This window comes from Sus scrofa, chromosome 7, assembly GCF_000003025.6.
Source record: "Sus scrofa isolate TJ Tabasco breed Duroc chromosome 7, Sscrofa11.1, whole genome shotgun sequence".
Classification (NCBI taxonomy): Eukaryota; Metazoa; Chordata; class Mammalia; order Artiodactyla; family Suidae; genus Sus; species Sus scrofa.
Genome location: NC_010449.5, coordinates 61,842,765 through 61,865,027, shown reverse-complemented (window position 1 = coordinate 61,865,027; position 22,263 = coordinate 61,842,765). Strand labels below are relative to the sequence as shown.

The 22,263-nt window shown below is 39.4% G+C and overlaps 1 long non-coding RNA gene across 1 annotated transcript; it reads right to left on the bottom strand.

Moving 5' to 3' along the window:
* On the bottom strand, window positions 17,099–21,032 carry LOC110261569. The gene is made up of 2 exons (XR_002345849.1): window positions 20,319–21,032; window positions 17,099–19,910 (listed from the first exon to the last, which is right to left on the bottom strand). It is a non-coding gene; the product is annotated as an uncharacterized LOC110261569 (long non-coding RNA).

Genomic DNA, 22,263 nt, shown 5'->3' with positions numbered 1-22,263 from the left:
TCTGAAATCAGACATAACTGTGGTGGTTTGCCCCCGCCAACTGTAGACCACACAAAAAGCACCCCATCCAGCTTAGCCCATGCAGGAGGTGCTGCACAAGCTGATCCTAGTTGCAGGGTCTTGGGAAGGGACAGTGATCAAGCATCTAGGCACTGCCCAGAGCATTTGGCAGTGGCAGTAGCAGGGCGAGTATGTTCCCAGGGGTATGAGAGCAACAATGAGTGGTGCTTGGTTGCAGTGCCCTTTTTTTGCTGACCTCTGACATGACTGGGGTCACAGGTGGAGCCTGTTCACAGACCCCTAGTGGTGGCAGGCAATGCCTCCCTCTGGTTTCTGAGAAGGCTGCTTTGGTTTGTCCCTGCCACCTTGAATTGTTTGTTCTAGTTCTGTGAAAAAACGTCATGGGTAATTTGATAGAGATTGCATTAAATGTAGTTTGCTTTGGGCAGTATGGCCATTTTAACAATATTAATTCTTGCAATCCAGGAGCATAGGATATCTTTCCATTTCTTTGAATCCTCTTTAATATCCTTGATTAATGTTTTATAGTTCTCAGCGTACAAGTCTTTCACCTCTTTAATCAGGTTTATTCCTAGATATTAAATTTTTGTGGTGCAATTTTAGAATTTTTTTGATATCTCTTTGCTAATATTTCATTATTGGTTATATGGAAATATAACTGATTTATGAATCTTAATCTTGTATCCTGCTATTTGATGAATTTATCATATCAAGTAGTTTTTTGTGGAGTCTTTAGTGTTTTCTTTATATAATGCCATGTCATCAGCATATAGTGACAATTTTTACCTTTTCTTTTCCAATTTGGATACTTTCTTTTTTTTTTTTTCTTTTGTCTGATTGAGGTGGGTAGGACTTCCAATACCATATTGAATAAAAGTGGTTAAAGTGAGCATCCTTGTTTTGTTCCACATTTTAGTGGGAAGGATTACAGCTTTTCTCCATTGAGTATTTTATTGGATGTGGATTTGTGATAAATGGTTTTTATTATGTTAAGATATGTCCCCTCTATACTCACTTTGGTAAGAATTGTTATAATGGGAGTTCCCGTCGTGGCGCAGTGGTTAACGAATCCGACTAGGAACCATGAGATTGCGGGTTCGGTCCCTGCCCTTGCTCAGTGGGTTAACGATCCGGCGTTGCTGTGAGCTGTGGTGTAGGTTGCAGACGTGGCTCGGATCCCGCGTTGCTGTGGCTCTGGCGTAGGCTGGTGGCTACAGCTCCGATTAGACCCCTAGCCTGGGAACCTCCATATGCCGCGGGAGCGGCCCAAGAAATGGCAAAAAGACAAAAGAAAAAAAAAAAAAGAATTTTTATAATGAATGGATGCTGGATTTTGTTAAAAGCTTTATTTGCATCTATTGACATGATCATGTGGTTTTTTACTTTTCTCTTGTTAATGAGGCCTATGATGTTGATTTGTGTATGTTGAACCATCCTTGAACACCTGGGACAAATCCCACTTGGTCATGGTGTATGATTTTTTTCTGATATATTGCTGGAGTTTGCTGGCTAAAATTTTGTTGAGAATTTTTGGTATACTAACCAAAGATATTGCCTTTAATTTTCCTTTTTGCTAGTATCTTTTTCTGGTTTTGGTATTAGGGTGATGGTGGCTTCATAGAATGTCTTTGGGAGTGTGCCTTCTTCAATCTTGGAAAAGTTTAAGATGAATTAGTATAAGTTCTTCTTTGTTTGGTAGAATTAGTCTGTGAAGCCATCTGGTCCTGGACTTTTGTTTTTGGGGGAGTATTTTTATTATATATTCAATTTAATTTCTAGTGATTAAATGATCTGTTTCTTCTTGACTCAGACTTACAGCCTAGCAAAACTCTAGGAAGTTGTCCATTTCTCCTAGGTTTCCAAATTTATTGGTGTATAATTTTTATACTATTCTCTTATTTTTTTTGTATATCTGCAGTATCATTTGAGATCTTTCCTTTTTCATTCCTTATTTTGTTTATTTTGGTTTTCTCTCTCTTCTTCTTGGTGAATCTGGCCAGAGGTTTATCAATTTTATTTATTTACCATTTCAAAGAACTAGTTCTTTGTTTTACTTATTTTTTTTCTATTTTTTAATCTCTGTTATATTATTGATTTCCTCTCTGATCTTTATGATTTCCTTTCTTCTGCTGACTTTAGGTTTTGTTCATTCTTTTTCTAATCCTCTTAGGTGGTAGGTTAGGTTGTTGATTTGAGACTTCTTTTTCTTTTTTTTTTTTTTTTGAGAAAGACCCCTATTGATATGAACTTCCTCTAAGAACTACTTTTGTAGTATCACATAGATTTTTGAACTGATGTATTTTCATTGTCCTTAGTCTCGAGATTGTTTTAAATTTCCTTTTTGATTTCCTTATGAAACCACTTTGGTTCCTTTTGGTAATGTTGTTTAGTCTCCATGTAGTCAGTTTTTTCACATCCCCCTTACCCCCAGGGTTGATTTCTAGTTTTATACCATTATGGTCAGAGAAGATGCCTGAAGTAATTTCTATACTCTTAAATTGAAATAATTTCTGTACTCTTATTGAGGTTAGCTTTGTGCCCCAGTATGTGATCAATCCTAGAGAATGTTCAATGTGTACTTTAAAAGAATGTGTATTCTGGTTTTTTTTTCTTTCTTTTTTTTTTTTTTGGATGTAGTGTTCTAAAAATATCAATTCATTCTAACTGTTCTGTTGTGTCATTTAGGATCTCTGTTGCCTTGTTGATTTTCTGTCTAGAGGATCTCTCCCTTGATGTGAGTGGGGTGTTAAAATCTCCTACTATTATTGTATTCCCCTCAATTTCTTCTTTTATGTATGTTAGTATGTTGTATGTATTTGAGTGCCCCTATATTAGGGGCATATATATTGATGAGTACAATATTCTCTTCGTGAATTGATCCTTTTATCATTAAATAGTGTCCCTTCTTTATCTTTCTTGATGGACTTCATTTTAAAATATATTTTGTCTGGTGTGAGTATTGCTATTCCTGCTTTCCTGTCATTTCTATGCATATGAAATATCTTTTTCTATCCCCTCATTTGAATTTTTATGTGACCTTTGCTGTGAGGTGAGCCTCTTATAGGCAGCTTATTGTAGGTGCTTGTTTTTTATCCAGTCTGCCACTCTATGTTTTTTGCCTGGAGCATTCAGTCAGTTGACATATAAGGTAATTATTGATAAATATGTGTTTATTGCCATTTTAATCCTTGTTTTCCAGTTGATTTTATGTTTCTCCTTTGTTCCTTTCTTATTTTGGTTGGATGATTTACTTTTATTTTATGTTTATTTTGTCCTCTTCTTTTTGTTTTTTTTTTTTTTTTAATGTACTGTTTGGTTTTGATTTGTGGTTTCCCTGTTTTTCAGGTATGTTAACCCTTCCTATGTCTGTTCACTTTAGCCTGATAGTCATATAGGCTTAAAACACATCGTTTTTAAAAAAAAGTGTATATGTTCTTACTCCCCTTCCCCACATTTTATGATTTTGATGTCCTTTTCTACATTTTCATATTTACCCTTTTGCCGTTCCTTGTGTTTATCATCACTTTAACTAATAGGTTTATTTTTTTCTTTTTGATCTGTACACTGGCTTATTTAAGTGATTAATTTCCAACTGTGATTTCGTCCATACTATATCTTCTTATGTCTTTCCTATTTAGAGGACCTTTCAGTATTTCTTTTAGAATGGGTTAAGTATTGTTGTATTAATTTTGTTTGTTGGAGACATTATTTCTCCTTTTTTTTTTTTTGGTCTTTTTGCCATTTCTTTGGGCCGCTCTCGCGGCATATGGAGGTTCCCAGGCTGGGGGTCTAATCGGAGCTGTAGCCACTGGCCTACGCCAGAGCCACAGCAACGCGAGATCCGAGCCGAGTCTGCAACCTACACCACAGCTCACAGCAACACCAGATCGTTAACCCACTGAGCAAGGCCAGGAATCGAACCCGCAATCTCATGGTTCCTAGTCAGATTCGTTAACCACTGCACCACGACGGGAACTCCTCTCCTTTTATTTTAAATGATAATCTTGCTGGGTAGAGTAGTCTGCAAATTTTTCTCTTTTAGAACTTTGAATATATCTTGCCACTTTCTTCTGACTGTAATATTTCTGTAGAGAAATTAGCTGATAGCCTTATGGGGGTTCTGTTACAATTAACTCTTTGTTTTTCTCTTGCTGCTTTTAGGATCCTTTCCTTATCTTTAATTTTTGCCATTTTTATTACATGTCTTGACATGGGTTTGAGTTCAAATTTTTGGAGGCCCTTTGTACTTTCTGTATCTTGATTATGTTTCCTTCAGGTTTGAAAATTTTTCAGCCATAAAAATTTATACGTATATATATAGTTTTTGTAGGGCCATATGGAGGTTCCAATATGGCCCTACAAAAACTCCATAGAACCTCCATATGTGGCATATGGAGGTTCCCAGTCTAAGGGTCTAATTGTAGCTACAGCTGCTGGCCTACACCAGAGCCATAGCAACATGGGATCTGAGTAGATCTGCACCCTACACCGTAAGTCACAGCAACACCAGATCCTTAACCCACTGAGTGAGGCCAGGGAGAACTGGCAACCTTATGGTTCCTAGTTGGATTTGTTTCCACTGCACCATGAGGGGAAATCCCAAATATATTTTCAGTCCCCTTTTCTTTTTTTTTCCTCCTTCTGGAATCCCTACTAGGCATAGATTGACTTGCTTTATATTATCCCATATATCTCTTATACTGCTTTCATGTTTATTTGGTTTTTCTGTCTGCTGTTCTGACTGGATGATTTCCATTATTCTGTCTTCCAAGTCAGTTATTCATTACTTTGAATTATTCATTCTGTTCTTCAGTGCCTTAACTCAGCTTTTGTCTCTGCAAATATATTTTCTAATTTTTCTTGGCTCATCCTTACATTTTTCTAGTTCCTTTCTAAACTAATCTGCATCACTGTTCATATTTGCTCTTAATGCCTTCAGTATTTTCATTACCTCATTTTTGAACTCAGTGTCTGTTAGACTGCAGAGGCCTGTTTCATTGTTTTCTCCTTCAGGGGAATTCTCCTGTACTTTTAACTGGGAACAGGACCTGTGCTTCTTCATTTTGCTTATATTTTTATTATTCTATGAGTTTAGGGAAAATAATTATCTACTGTAGTCTTGGTAGGCTATTTATATGCAGGAGCATCCTGGGGTAGCTTGTGAGGGCTTACTTTTTTTTTTTTTTTGCATGAGGGCTGTTTTTGGTTTAGACGCTTGCTATCTCTTTCTTCAGTGTATGTAGGCTGTTATCCCCTTGATAGGGGGTGTGCTGGTGTGTGACCTGTTAGTGCTTCCAGTGAGATTGTGGCAAGGGGAAGGGCCTATAGCTAGTGCCTCACTGCTGGGCCCTTGGCAGAGATGAGGTCCCAAGGGAAAGTGGTATCACAGGCTGTTCCTAGCTGCAGGGTCATGGGAAGTGGTAGTTAGTCTCAGGTAGGTGGAGGTGGTACCCAGAGCCTTTGGCAGGGCAAAGATGTAGTGTGCATGTTTTAAGTGGAGTAAGGGCAACAGGTGGGCTGTAGTTGGTGCCTATTCATAAGACCTTTAGTAGTGGGGCCTGCACTCACTTTAGGAGTCTGAGATGGCCATGATGGTTTATACCAGCTCCTTTACCTAACACAAGACACTCTGCTGCCCAAGAACCTGTGCTTGCACAGACAAACATGTTCCAGTGACGGTCCTGCCCCTTCTCCCCTCACCCTCACGAACAATGGCGCCTTGTTTCTCCTGAGGCCCCACGTCTCCTCCTCTGCTCTCTTGGCTGCAGAGCTTCACTCCCCAGCCCATATTACACCTCTCTCTAGCCCCTCAGGCTGACTCCACATAGCCAACCCTAGTCTTCTCTCTAGAATTGACCTCTGAAGCCTGAGTCAAAGTGCCTATCCCCCACAGAGTGTCCCTGGTGGTGGTACTGATGGTCTCTGCAGCCTTCCTTTGCTTTCCCCTCCTCATCCAGATGCTTCATTTTTCTCTGAGGCTTTGAGGTTCCCCCTCCATCCCAGATGATATCCCTGTCAGTTAGGTGGCCTTACCAGGTGTGGATTCCTTTCTTCTTTCACAGCTCCCTCTCAGGTGTGCTGGTCCTATCCTGATTCCTTTTTTTCTTTTCTCTCTCTTTTTGTTTGCCCTTTGTTCTACACATAATGTGGAAGGATTCTTGTCCCTTTTGGAGGTCTGAGGTCTTCTCCCAGTGTTAAGATGATGTTCTGTGTGAATCATTCTACCTGTAGATTTTTTTTTTGATGTGTTTGTTGGAAAAGGTGAGCTCCATGTCTTACGCCTCTGCCATCTTGGTCCCACCTCCCTCTTTGAGTTTAATTTAAAAGAAAACCAATCTCATTTTGTGGATTAGTAGAGAAATTTTCATCCACATGGCATCAAGTGTTTTGATAAACGTGGAAATGCAAAGAAGGTACAGTTGCTAATGAAAAAATATTAGTTGTTATTGTGCAAGCCAATATTAATTTTCTCATTCACAAAAGAAATATTTTTAGTTGCTTAGACCTTAGAACAAGACAGACAAGTTCTGTATTTTCATGGGATTTATATTTTAGTGGGGTGAGACTGATAATTAACAAATATAAGTATATTAAGAGCTATTGTAAGGATAAACCAAGGCTGATGTGAGATAGTTTCTGGGAACCAAAAATTGAGTTGTCAGATAATGCCCTTCTGAGGGGCTGCCTTTAAAGTTTAAGACTTAAATGACACATAGGAGATTGAAGGAAAGGGCGTTCCCAGCTGAGGATCTAATATGGGGATGATGTATTCTGGGAACAAACTGGAAGTTGAGCAGAAGACGAACAAGAAAGAAGAAGTGGCCAGTGAAGGAGGAGGAAAATCAAGAGAGGAAAGTATCTTTGAAACAAAGAGTCATCACTCAAGCCAAATGTCTATGAGAAGTCTAGTAATACGATGATGATCAAGTAACCATTAAATCTGATAGAATGTATTTTTTTAGGTTGCTCCTGACCTAATGTAGCACAGTTTCAGAGGAATGGGAGTAAAGGCCAACTGGAGTGACTAGGAAATGAAAGAAATTGAGAGGAAAATGAAGACAGCAACTTCACTCGACACATCCAAAAAACTTTTCTCCAAAAAGGAGCTGAAAAAATATGGCAGGAGCCAGAGGAAGGAATCAATAGAACATGTTTATGCTAGCAGGAATAATTTAGTTCAGAAAGATAGATTGATGAAAAGAAGCAATATCCCAGGAATGGAGTCCTGGAGTACAAAAGTATGGGCAGGAGAGCATGTGTCCAAGTCCTGGCTTTGGTGGAAGCCCACACACTCATCTCTTAAATGTAAGACATGAGAAAATGGGTGCATAGAGCAGGTATGGCATCTTAGAGATTGGCGGTTTGAGGAGATAAGACAATTATGACATAGTCTCATTTCAGAGAGTGAGAAATGAGCATCTACTAAAGTATAAAGATAGCCAAGCAATAGTGAATACCCAGTAAGGTTATGTGGTCATGAGTTTAAACTGGAATCAGTCAGCAGAAAGTACATGTTTCTCGCAGACTTGTCCAGCTGCCAATGTGGAAAAAGAGCTAGTAGGATAACCAGAATTAGAGTTCTTTGGGGGAAAGTGAAATGGATGAAAATGAGGTCAAGAGAGTTGACTTTTAAAAAGTATAATATGATATAGCTAAATCAGGAATAATAAGGAATAATGAGAGAGATCATAAAGAATGAACAAGAGTAAAAGTTGATGATGTGGAGGATTCAGTGTGATCAAAGCACAGCTGGAGAAGGAATGAGAGAGAATGAGTGCAGTGGGGTTAAAGAACTGGATATAGAAAAGTGAGGGATAGTATAGTTGTCAGTGATAACAAGGTCCAGGGTATACCTGCAGGAATGGGTAGCATTATAAGATGTGAGAAAGGACACTGAGGTTAAGGAGGGTCAAGGAACTGTGCAGCCAAGTGAAGGATGAATTTTTCTTAAGGATACTGAAAACACCAATAAAAATGATAGCTAGAGCAGCAGAGAAGGTGACAGAGATTCACACACTGAAACCTTATATGAATAAAGGGAAGCAACCAGGAGGTTAGTAGATGGCAGCTACAAGAAAGGTGAGATAGTCTGACATGAACTTCAAGGATGGCTGAAAGTTTCAAGGAGGGTGAAGTTATACAGAAGCACAGAGAGCAGCAACACCAACAGATAACAAGGGTTGTTATCTGTATTAATGACCCAGTTATTCTTTACATATAAATAAGTGGTATTGTGGGGACAACATAATATCTGTCCCACCAATGGTTGTAGCCAGAAAGGAAGTTTAACCCTTATGTTTCTTTCTGGCTTTCTTTTTCTTTCTTCCTTTTTTTTGTCTATTTAGGGCTGAACCTGTGGCATATGTAAGTTCCCAGACTAGGGGTTGAATCAGAGCTGCTGCTGCTGGCCTACACCACAACCACAGCAGTGCCAGATCCAAGCTGTGTCTGCAACCTATACTGCAGCTCATGGCAACGCTGGATCCTTAACCCACTGAATGGGGCCAGGGATCGAACCTGCATCCTCATGGATACTAGCCGGATTCGTTACTGCTGAGCCACAATGGGAACTCATCATGTTTCATTTTTATTTTATCACATAAAGATATTTAACCTTACCCATTCACAGAGGTACTCTAGAGGATATTTAGCTATTATACATAAAGTGTTTGAAATTATAATACATTCAATTCCATCATTCATTTTAAGATTTTCCTAGTGTGAAATAAACGTTGACATTGAAGGGTATTTCACTGGAGAGGATGGAGAATTGTGATATAATGACTAGAAAGTACAAGAGTAGGAAGAAGCTATATTCTCATAGGTAATAAGATTGCATATTTACAATTTCCTTTTCTTCCTCAAATTGCGAACATAACAATTTAACACTAAAGAATGAACCTTCCCTTTAGCTGCGTGAAGCTAATAGTGCAAAATAATCAGCATATCTGGTGTACAGTTTATGGGAACTTAAAAATACACATTTCTTCCAGTTCTTTTGACAAAGGTATTGGCTCTTTTGAAACCCTGTGGTAGATCCATTTCTATCTGTCTTTTTTAAATAATGTATCTCACAAGGAGGATAAGCAGGAAACATATTACACAATTTTTTTTTTCATTTTGCGCTCATGATTACTTGAGTCACAGATGACATACAATGCAAACAAGTAACATATGTCTGTTCATGACAAAGGACATTTTTCATCTTTCAAGTCTGGGTCACATCTTCAGCAGCAGGTGTTATGAATCTAAGTGAAGTGAAACAAGCTTTGAAATTCACTTCTCAGGTTCAACATACTTCAGAGTGTTTCATGGGACCAGAAATAATGGGACCAGTTGTGTCTTTGTATTCTAAACCATGGAAATCTTTAGCTTACTTCCAGACTCTGTAAGCTTGGATGCTTCATTTTATTGTAATGTGGTGTTTCTTCTTTTGCTCAGAGGCTGGCCATCTGGCCTGCCTTTCCTGTCCCTTTCCTGCCCTTTCTTCTGCACACCTTTGATCCTGCTGGATCACAGTAGTGTAGGAGCAATCCCCATACACCAAATGACTGTTTATACCTCCTAGCCTTTCCTGGTGCTTGGAATGCTCTTAGCTTTTTCAGCCTCTGGAAAATGCCAACATATCCTTCAATGTTCAGGTAAAGCTCTGCCTTTCCTATGAAGCCTTGCTAGTCTGCTGCATTCACCTCTCCCTGTTAGTCATTCCCTCACCTTTCTTTCTATGTGCATTTGAACAAACATCAGTTACTGTTGGAATGGCCATAAAGCACATTGTCCAAACCAGGGGCATTTTTGAGAGAAAAGAGAGTGGATTGTTAATAATTACCCTGGACATGAGGCATAAACTATGACTTCCCTGGCTAACCAAGATGTGTGGCCACCCTAATTATAGCCTTTATAGCATTGCAATAAAGTAGAACCTGCCTCTTCCTGCAATCAGATTGTGAAGGCAAGGCTGTTTTGCATGTCATGCAATGGCCAGTGAAATTTAAATCCTTAGTGCATATCTCCTGCTTACTATCACCTTTCTTCTAATAAAGGTTCTTGAGGGAATCACCCTGCCATACTCTTTATATTCTTCTAATTCTCTCCCATGTCTTTTGGATGGAGATGAACCTCCCCACCTTTACCTTCTGTGGGTAAGGACACGACTCAGTTTCTATGGGTCAGAGTGACACAAGTCACTGGCCAGCCCCCATGAGTCAATGATTGGTTCATAGTTACAGATGGCAGTCTAATTAGAGCCAATTTTATGGGTTTTATTTAAACTTTGGGGAAGGGGAAACCTGATTTCCACTTTGTTTGCTCTACTGTGAACCTGGAACTGCCAGGGGACTCCTCTCCACCAAGGAGAGGTACTCATAAGAATGTAGCAAACCCTGAAGGAAACATAGACAAGAATGAATTCCCCTAAGAAACCACTGGAGCTTTTTGTCTTCAGTGTTGCCTGAAGCTGGATTTGTTTGCCTGGTACCTTTGTGTTACATGAACCCATAAATTCCCCTTTTTGCTGAAGTCAGTTTGACTTGTGCTTCTGTCCTTTGCAAAAAAAAAAAAAAAAAAAAAAAATCCTGAATGATGAGGTCTGGGCCACCAGGGCACTCAATAAGTACTGGGTGAATGAGCTGATTGAATGGAGTAGGGTTTACTTAGGGTGGTCTCAGGACTGGAAATGACTGGAAGGAACTATTCCACCTGCAGCTTCCAAGAGCCTTTCTCCAAGTTACTTATCTTTCAGGAGTATTCTGCCCTAGTGGTGCTTCCTTCAGGGAGAGCTTCTGAGGTAGCCAACACACTCTCATTTTTGTTTGTTTCTTTGTTTTTCTATTTTATAGGCACTTTTTGGGGTCATTGATGACTTGAGAGTAATTTGGGGACACCTCGGGAGGTAAAAGGAGGTGTTACTTCCAGCTATTCCTTGTAAAGGTAACCGACTGGAGGTCTGAAATACCATCAAGATAAATCCCATCTTCTCCCAGATAAATTAGGAGTTTAAGGTTAACAGATACACGTGACTATACGTAAAATAGGTAAACAACAAAGACCTACTGCATAACACAGGGAGGTGTATTCAATATCCTGTACTTATAGTGGAAAAGAATCTGAAAAACTGTTTATAAACATACGTATCTATACATATATACAACGAAATCCCTTTGCCATACACTTGAAACTAACAAAACATTGTAAATTAACTACATTTCAATAAAAAAAAACTCATCTTCTACCTAACCATTCTCTCACATCTTTCTCCCACACACCCCCTTTGTTTTTTGGCTTTTTAGGGCCACACCCATGGCATAGGGATCAGAGCTTCAGCTGCTGGCCACAGCCACAGCCATGCAGGATCCAAGCTACATTGTGATGTACACAACAGCTCACAGCAACACTAGCTTTAACCCACTAAGAGAGGCCAGGGATTGAACCCGCATCCTTGTGGATACTAGTTGGGTTGGTAACCCACTGAGCCACAATGGGAACTCCTCCCACCCCTTCTTTACCAAGACAAAGAGTTTTGTCAAAGCACACTCAGACTGCCAGTTTAGTCTTGCCTGTCTAATAAACCCTGCTCCTACATCTTCTCGAATCTACAAGGCCTTATATAACATATATGTTAAGAACATATCTAGAGATCCCAGATACCAAGGCCTATTAAACAGTTTAGGGGGGAAGGCACAGATATTGCTATAATCATTTTATAAACAGTCCCTGCCCAGGATGACAACTCACCAAGGCAAGCCTGCTGTGCTCAGCACTCCAGTCAATGCCCTGGAGTGAAAGTTCTAGGAAGGCAGGTGGGGACCTGATCATTCTTTTTATCACTCTCTTTGCTGGCACATAGAAGGTACTCAATAAATATTCTTTGAAATATGATAAGATAAAATCATATGATGGCATAGAGTCCATATACCACTTAGCCCAGGAACACCTTCCCCATTCTAACTGACCTGCAGGAGAGCTGTCCCGGGTTCTCTAGTCCTAGGTACAAACCTACCCCAATAAGTCTTTTTAAAATCGTAAATATTAGAACTAAAAGGTACACTGGAGATATTGGTTCACAGATGGAAAACAGGTTTATAAGGCTGAAGTTACTTACCTTGGGAGGGGTCACTTCCTCAGTCCTCTTTGTTCTTTTAATGAGGGAAGTTTCCTAAGCACTGGGGCTTTTTACCTCCTGCTTAGAGGTAGAGTGAATTGATGATGAACTTGGAGAGGAACTAAGTGAGCAGGTTCAGCCCTCAGCCCCTGTTTCGCATAACCTCAGGCACAGGATCTGCAAATTCTGCCCTCCTCCTCCTGGCCCCAAGTTTGCAAGCCTAGGTTCTGCCCTGGGCTGTGGCAGGAGTTGGGGCGGGGGCGGGGGCGGGGGGTGGGGGGTGGGGGGGTGGGGGGGTGGGAAGCGCTGCAGTGGGCTGATTGTGCTTCTGACTGGGGGTCGTGGGGGAGGTCTGTTGTGATTCAGGTCTGTAATTCTCATGGCACAGTGCCTGCACACTTAAGCTCTGTTCTCAAGTCTAACTTTTATTAGTTTAAAATAATTTTCTGATTCCTCTGCTGTTTTACTTCGTTCAAAACGGATGAGCGCAACCCCCTTGCATCTCAATAACTAAAGCCCCTAGTTGGTCAGAGTTAGAGACTAGAATTCAAATCCTCCCGAGCTCCAACTCAGATTTCCAGGGTGTCAAGTGCATACAGTAATCAGTTTCACCACAACTTCCTCCCCAGCCACCCAGCGCTGTCTCTCCTCTGGTCAGCTCCTCTGACTCAGCAGTGCAGAGGCAAGACTGTCCTCCCATCCATGCTCTTTACCCACCCCAATTTTGGCATCATCAACATGTCTTGAGGCTACTGAAATAAATGTTGATAGAGCAATCTTAACAGAAAAATTGGGTAATGATCAGATTAAAATAAATATAAATGTCTTAAGATGAGTTACTTGGGTTATAAATACATTTTTTAATCATCATGTTCATTTTTATCTTTCCCCAACTTATTTTGTCAATTTTCTAATTTTGTGTTTTATGTTAGATTATTTCATGCAGCCTCTTTAAAGCTCTCATTTCACTCTGACATTTATCTGGATATGAGATCAGGATATTAGTCCTCTTGTAGTTGATGAATATTTCAGTTAATCATGTGTAAGAAGAGAATTATATTCTGCTTTATTACTGCTATGATGTTAATACTTCTAAAATAATATTTCTAATGGACAAAAAGGAAGACATTTTCCATGTTCAAATGGTGTATAAAAAATTGTTGGGTATAACAATGACCTTACTTGTTGAAACAAATACCTTTTGTAGTCATTCTGGAAACAACGAAAATTGCTTACAAGGAAAAGGCAAAGAAACACACATGTTCATTGAGAATCCTTAGCCACTCCTTACTGTTCCTACTTAATCACAAAGCAAAAGAAATAATAATCATAGTATAAATAATATAAAACATTTAAAGAGCAAACAAACAATAGTGTTTCCCATGTCGTCAGGCTCTTTTTTTTCTAGCGGTTCAAAGGGCTAAATCCATTTCAAGTTGTGTATTGGAGGTACAATGGGATGATGGATGTTTTTACCTAAGTATCATCTCCTTTTTCATTAGAAGATTGACCTTCTAAACTTTTTCCTGTGGTGAGATGTATGTTCTTCTCAGTTTGGAGACTGCGTGCTATATTTCAGAGATTCTCCTGTCTTTGGTATAGCTATGTATAGAGCTTTGATTTCCCATATTTTTTAAAAAAAGCTTTGTTGAGGAGTTCCCGTTGTGGCTCAGTGGTTAATGAATCCGACTAGGAACCATGAGGTTGCGGGTTCAATCCCTGCCCTTGCTCAGTGGGTTAAGGATCCAGCGTTGCCGTGAGTTGTGGTGTAGGCTGCAGATGCGGCTCGGATCCCATGTTGCTGTGGCTTTGGCATAGGCCGGCAGCTGCAGCTCTGATTGGACCCCTAGCCTGGGAACCTTCATATGCCGCGGGAGCGGCCCAAGAAATGGCAAAAAGACAAAAAAAAAAAAAAAAAAAAAAAGAGCTTTATTGAAATATAGTTGATTTGTAAGACTGTGATAATTTCTGCTGTACAAGAAAGTAATTCAGTTATATATGTACACACATCCATTCTCTTTCAGACTCTTTTTCCACAATGATGATCACAGAATATTGGGTGGAATTCTCTGTGCTAAACACCAGGTCCCCATTTGCCAATCATTTCACATACCTCATTGTGCATCTGCCAATCCCAAACCAAAGGGGACAGTGCAACCCACCACCTGTCCCCTTTGGTAACAACAACTTTTTCGAAACTGTGAGTCTGTTTCTGTTCCAAAAATAAGTTCATTCATATCTTTTTTAGATGACATATAAATCATATCATATGATGCTGATCTTTCACTGTCTAACTTCACTTAGTATGATAATGTCTAGGTCCATCCATGTGGTTCCAGATGGCATTATTTCATTCTTTTTTATGGCTGAGTAATACTCCATTCTATATCATACCACATCTTCTTTATCCATTCCTCTGTCGATGGATATTTAGGTTGCTTCTATGTCTTGGCTGTTGTAAATAGTGCTTCAGTGAACATTGGGGTACAGGAGACTTTTTGAATTATGGCTTTCTCTAGACAGATGCCCAGGAGCAGGATTGCTATTGTCTATTCACAGTTTTCTGTGTTTCCATTAAAATTTTATAATATTTTTTTCTAGTTCTCTGAAAAATGCTCCTGGTAATTTGATAGGGATTGCGTTGTATCTGTAGATTGCCTTGGGTAATATACTCATTTTGACAATATTGATTCTTCCATTGTACCATTCTTCAAAAGCATGGTATAGTTTTCCATTTATTTGTGCTATCTTTGATTTCTTGTATCAGCATTTTATAGTTTTCAGAGGACGGGTCTTTTGTCACTTTAGGTAGGTTTATTCCTAGGCATTTTATTCTTTTTGATGCAATGGTAAATAGGACTGTTTCCCTAATTTCTCTTTCTGACCTTTCACTGTTAGTGTATAGATATGCAGTTGGTGTCTGTGTATTAATTTTGTATCCTGCAACTTTACCAATTCATTGATGAGGTCTAAGAGTTTTCTGGTAGCATCTTTAGGATTTTCTAAAATCATCATCTGTAAACATTGATAGTTTTACTTCTTCCTTTCCAATTGGGATTCCTTTTATTTCTTTTTTTCTCTCTGCTGTGCCTAAGACTTCTAAAACTATGTTGAAGAAAAGCGGTGAGAGCCAACATCCTTGTTTTCTGATCTTAGCAGGAATTCTTCCAGCTTTTCACCACTGAGAATGATGTTAGTTGTAGGTTTATCATATATAGTCTTTATTATGTTGAGGTAGGTTCTTTCTATTCCCACCTTCTAGAGAATTTTTATCAGAAATGGGTGTTGTATTTTGTTAAAACCTTTTTCTGCATCTATTGATAGGATCATATAGTTTTTATTTTTCAGTTTTTAATGTGGTGTATCACTTTGATTGATTTGTGGATACTGAAAAAAAAATCCTTGCATTCCCTGGGATAAGTCCCAGTTGATCGTGGTGTATGATCCTTTTCATGTATTGCTAGATTTGGTTTGCTAGTATTTTGTTGAGAATTTTTGCATCTATTTTCATCAGTGATATTGGCCTATAATTTTATTTTTTTGTGGTATCTTTGATTTTGGTATCAGAATGATGGTGGCTTCATAGTAAGAGTTTGAGAGTCTTCCTTCCTCTTTAATTTTTTGGAAGAGTTTCAGAAGGATAGGTGTTAACTCTTCTCTAAATATTGTTTGGCTGTGAAGCCATCTAGTCCTGGACTTTTGTCTGTTGGAAGTTTTTAAATCATGCTTTTAATTTCAGTACTTGTGATTGGTCTGTTCATCTTTTCTATTTCTTCCCAGTTTTATTCTTGGAAGACTGTACCTTTCTAAGAATTTGTCCATTTCTTCTAGGTTGTCCATTTTATTGGCATATAGTTGTTTGTAGTAGTTATAATGATCCTAGTGTTTCTCTGATGTCTGTTGTAACTTCTCCATTTTCACTTCTAATTTTATTGATATGAATCCTCTCCCTTTTATTCTTTTTTCTTTTTTTTTTCTTTTTTTTTTTTTGTCTTTTTAGGGCCGTACCACAGCATATGGAGGTTCACAGGCTAGGGGTCTAATCCGAGGTACAGCTGCTGGCCTACACCATAGCCACAGTAACACAAGATCTGAGCCACGTCTGTGACCTACATCACAGCTCACAGCAACACCGGATCCTTAACCCACTGAGTGAGGCCAGGGATCAAACCCACAACCTCATGGTTCCTAGTCAGATTCATTAACTACTGAGCCACGATGGGAACTCTTCCCTTTTATTCTTGATGAATCTGGCTAAGGGTTTATCAATTTTGTTGATCTTTTTGAAGAATCAGCTTTGAGATTCATTGATATTTTCTTTTGTTTTTTTTTTAATTTCTATTTCATTTATTTCTGCTCTGATCTTAATGATTTCTTTGCTTCTGCTAACTTTGGGTGGGTTGTTTTTCTTTCTCTAGTTGCTTTAGGTGTAAAGTTAGGTTGTTTGAGATTTTTCTTGTTTTCCTGAGATAGGCTTGTATTGCCATAGAATCCCCTCTTAGAACTACTTTTGCTGAATCCCATAGGATTTGGACCATTGTGTCTTCATTGTCATTTGTCTCTAGGCATTTTTAAATTTCCTCTTTGATTTATTCAGTGATCCACTGGTTGTTTAGTAGTATATTATTTAGTTTCCATGTTTGTGTGTTTTTTCTTGCAGTTTTGTTTCTTCATGTTATATAGCAGCCAACAATTAGCTATAAAAGAATACCCTCTGAATGTAGAAATATTCTAGATCTTGAAAAGACCAAAAATAAAAGTTTTCTGTGTTTTAGTTCCTACCTAGTTCAAAGCTTATTATTGGTTTGGAAACAAGCAGGTGTATCTGGATATTCTTTTTTTCTGTTTTAATGCCACAACACTACTCCGTTACACACACCCTAACTCTGGTCAAGGTCATTGTCTCTCTAAACTCTTCTGGTATTGGCTAGAGTAAGTCTAAGATACTGAAAGAAAGAGACTTCAAGACACAGGGGCTTGAACCTGATAGAAATTTATTTCTCTCCCCTACAATAGTCTGGAAGTGGGAGTTCCAGCCTGGTGTAGTGGTTCTGCTCCACAAAATCATTCACGGACTCTAGTTCCTTTCATCTTGTTTTTTCCATAATTCCATAGGGAATTTTCCTCACTTTTATAGTCAAAGACTGGTCGTTGCACATATGTGTCTTAGCCCTCAGGAAGTAGAGATTAGGTCTAGGACACGTAATTTCATTTTGTATAATAGAGATAACAATATTTACCAGTACCCAGTTCTTTTCTATTTACAGGCACACAGAAGGTTACACTTCTGTGGTTAGGCACAGCCAGGTGATTGGTTTTGATTAAAGCGATAGGAACCAGTGTGGCCTGAGTCACTGGTGTGCTAAAGTTTTCATTGCTGGGGCTTGACTTTCCAGCCCTTGCTCCCCTTGCCACAGTGACCACAAAACACCTGATGTGGAAGTACGATGAGATGGAAACCAGTGAGACTCCTGAGTGAATGCAAAGAAGTCCCCTGAGCTTGTAGCATATTTTTGTGAGCAAGAAATAAACTTGTGTTTATTCCACAACATATCCTATCCTATTGACTTTTAAAGCAGATGATGTGGACCCTGTACATATTGTTTCTGCCCACATTTTATAGGTGAGATCATAGTTGCATGGATAATCCTGGTTCAAGGGCTAGCATGGCTCTGTATACTCCATCACTATGGAAACGGAGCAGAGAGTGAAGGGCAGTTGGCCCCACTTCCTTGCCTCACATTCATGTGCTGCACTTGCTTGAAATGCCCTCCTACTTCTCAGTCTGTGTATAGCCCACACCTCCCCCAAAGCACAGCCTTCTTCAAACTCAGCATTCTGATTTCTCTCTCCTCTAAATTCAGGCAGCTTAATGTTTATAACCTTTTATTATGTGACTCATTCATTTAAAGAGGGCTATGGACTACTTGCCCACCTCCAGGTATTGTTATGGATACTGGGTATACACTGGTGATGAAATCTCCAAATTCCAGGGCTTGAAGCTTCCACCTGCCAAGCATGGTGCTTACCGAAATTATATGGTTAATAAATACTTTTTGGTTGAATAAGTCAGCAATATAATGGCATGTGAGTAAATATTAAGTGGCAGCGCACTGCTGGAAGAGTCAAAGGAAAAAAACTTGAAGTAAACTGTAGGATGCATAAGGATAGGAATCATGACTGTCTTGGATTTGCCTTATCTCCAGAGCCAATCACTGGCCTGGCACAAAGTAGATGCTTAATTAATATGTTTTTGTTGTTTTTCCTGGAGAACTATGATGTGTCTTGAAGAATCTTGGGATGTAAGATTGGACCAGTATGTAGGGTGGGGCCAGATTTGGGGAAGTCATTCATGGATTTTTGGATCTTCATGTGCTAGAAAATGAGAAACAGAAGTTTTTTTTTTTTTTTTTTTTTTTTTAAGGGAGCCATAGAAAGATTAAATTGGTTTGCCAAGTGAATTTAGATATAAATATTAAAGTACAAAATATGGGTGAATGAAGACTATGGTGATGAAAATTTAGGTTGGGATGGCAATGGAAGACCTCAACACAAAAGGGCAAATCAAATGGACATTTCAAGGGGGAGGATCAACAGGAACTGGCAACAGAATATAAAGGTGAAAGAAAAAAATCGATTGAAAAAGAGCAATTGAAGCTTCCATTGAGGAATTCTGGAATGGGAGCTAAGTTGTTAAAAAGATAAATGCTGCAAAAGGCACCAGCGATGAGTTTAATTTGAGGCATGTGGAGTCTGCTGTGAGAGGAGGAAATCTATGTGGGGATGTTGAGCAGGCAGCTGAGGCCTGGAAAGCAGGTGTCAGTAATGAAGATGCAGCCTTGGGAGTCACATTCTGTGGACATATAAGACCTGAACAGACCTCTCTGCTCAGCTTTGATCTTTTATAGCATATGCTATGATAAACAGGACCAGGCCTCTATACAGTTGTCAAGTGGGCCTTGCTCTCTCATGAACGCTTCCTCAACAAATGGAGCCCCTGGACCGTCTGCACATGCTAATGTATAACAAAGGGGAGGAATATGCTAGGTCATCAAAAGGAAGGGCAGGGTAGAGGATAGCTGTTGGGATAGAGACTGATAGAAGGAAGGCATCCCGGAAGGAGTGGCATGGCTGGAAAGTGCAGAGGTCCAGAGCAGAAGCACATAGACAACTTCTAAAAAGCTATAGAAGATGTGTGTATATTGTCAAATGCATATTTAATCAGAAAATATCAGCAAATGTGTCTCTACCCACCAACCCTGCCCTTCAGTTGTGTTTCTAACCATTCCCCTGCTCTGCCATTCATTCAATAAGGACTTAATACCATTTACATGCCAGACACAGTAGATGTGGAAAAGAACAAGGCAGATGTCGTCATTGCCTTTACAGGACCTATATATTAAAGGTGATATAGATCATGAAAATACACAAATTAATGAATTCACTAAAACTGTTGTAAGTGAGAAGGAGAGAACTACATGCTCTTAATTCTACCGATCTTGCCTCCCCAAAAGAAGAGAGTTTAGGCAGAGCTCTGCAGGAGCAGGAGGCATTTTGAGTCAGAGCAGACTTTGAAAATAGCTCATTTGGGAAGATACCAGCCTGATGGCCTGAAGAGGAGAGCCTTGCTGTGGACACTTGGAGACAGTGCCGTCTCACTTGCCACTTGTAATCCTGGCACTGAATCCAAATCTCAATGAGGATAGAAGTATGACTTCAGCTTTGGAGGGTTGTAAATATCTATCCAGGATTTTTCTCACTTGCTTCCAACTTCAGTCTGTAGGTCTGTCTTGGGGTTGAAGAAATTAAACAGTGGTTATAAGGATGGTTAAAAAGTGGGTTTTCAGAGAACAATAATAGAGGAGGATTTGGGTGAGAGCTAAAGGACTATAGATGTATACAACTATTTTGAATTTACTTTGTATTTTTTTCCTTTTTTAACCATTGGATCACAGATTTGTTGGGTTAGAGAATCTGGATTGGTATTGCTGGCTGGAACAACTAAAGATCCTAGTTCTACAGACTCTTGGGTGGTAAATCCAGTGTGCTCCAAGACCCCTGTTCTCTCCAAGTTACAGCTGTGGGACTGTCCTGTTGGCTGAGTCCTTCTATCAGGCAATTTTATCCCCAGGGACTGAGCCCATTGCTACATATCTTCTTCCTCTGGGCTCATTGTCTGCCTTGGATTTTCCCTTACTTTGATTCCTCCAAACAATAGCATCACGGAAAATCCAACTGCTGTTTTGAGCTGTCAGGACATCTGACTGTGATCTTCAGAGAGGTGGATATTAAGCAGGGCCGATGGGCTAGGCAGATGTCGGAGGGCCTTTGGGAGAAACATCCCATCTGGAGTGTCATTTAGGCATGTCTTCTTAAGGAAGGAGATGGTCTGGGGAGAAAGAGTGTCTCAGTTCCTGACCATATGGGAGAATACAAAGAAAGTTAGACTTTCAGGGATACAGATCAAATAACTGTGTCTCAAACTTCTCTGAGTTTTATATATATGCATATATTTATATTTTCACGAAGTGAAAATTTGTATAAGGAATTCAGGAGAGCTTTTAGTAATAATGCATAATAGAGGTACTAAATTATTTTTAATGATTTGAAACTGTAGAAACTTGATTATCCAGTATGAAATTAATATTCAATTAAGAAAATATATTTTAATTTCTGCCTATTTTAAATTTATTTAGAAAACATCTATTTATAGCTTGCAACATAAATGCATTTTTTTCTTTACAAAATATGTACATAGTTCATTTCAACAGCATGTAATGTAGTAGAGACAATGAAAAAAATATACACCAGGAGTTCCTGTTGTGGCTCAGCAGGTAAAGAATCAGACTAGTATCCATGAGGACCAGGGTTCAATCCCTGGCCTTGCTTGATCAGTTAGAGGATTTGATGTTGCCACAAGCTGTGGTATAGGTTTTAGATGTGGCTCAGATGTGGCATTGCTGTGACTGTGGTGCAGGCCAGCAACTATAGCTCCAGTTCGACCCCTAGCCTGGGAACTTCCATATTATAGCCCTGTAGCTATAATAGGAGTGATTCAAACAAAGTAATGAGGGATTTCAGAGAATTAGTTTGAGTTTGAGGTAAATGGGGAAGATATCTTGGAGGAGGTAGGTAGCATTTAAACTGGGACTTGCAGTATAGACACATTTCAGCATGCCAGCTGGTAATGGCTGGCATTCCAGGTATAAAGAATTTGTGTTAAAATTATGGAGCTGCAAAGACAGGGTACAATATGAGAGGAATATAGACTAACTGATAAGGTCTTGGAGGACCCTGGGTGAGACTTAGGAGTGAAGATGTCAATGGGGAAGTGTGAGCTCCTTTTGAGCAGCAGACTTGAATGGTGAGTGGTATATTACCAAGGTAAAGTTGATAAAAGGCTGGGGTAACTCACTGGGAAGAGAGAGAGGAAGAGTCAAAGGGAAAAGTGGGGTGATAAGATTTCTGTTTGTGGTGGTAATCTAGGATGGGGCAGACTTAACGGATGTATGGCCCAAGGGAAAGACCAGTGCAGAGAGGAAAATTAAAGGTAAAAATGAGACAAAGTCTCAAATTACTGCAGGGGATGTCAAGATGATAAATAGAAGGGTTAGCTGTCCCACCCCTGCCTACGCCAAGACCTCAAAAAGGAAAAAGGTGGTGTGAGGGGGCGGAGATCAAGGTACTAACATTTGAGAGCAAGGATTTCCTAGCATTGGCCCATGACTGCTTGAGTCATTGGCCAAATACAGGAAAAGCATGAATAAGAAGTTTTAATCCTGATTGGCTTTCACATAAACCTGAAAAGCTCAGTCAGATGTGGCTCAACCTTAGGAACATGGAAAATTCTAATTCTATATAAAACTCCTTAGCTTCTTACCTTTTCAAGGAAGAAGACCTCTTGTTAAAAGGAAAACCCTGGCAGATCTGCTATATAACTGTCTCATTAGTTTGGCAGCTCTCAGCCTAGGAAGAACTGTCTAACATATTGCAGATTTCTACCTATCTATCCCTCCCCATTTTCACAGGGGTTTTGTGAGGAGAAATAAAAAAGATAGTGCATGTTAAAATATTTATTTCTATAAAAAGAAATACAAAAAGTGCAGAGGAGTTTTTTTATGGTTTATCATTTTTGAGAGCTT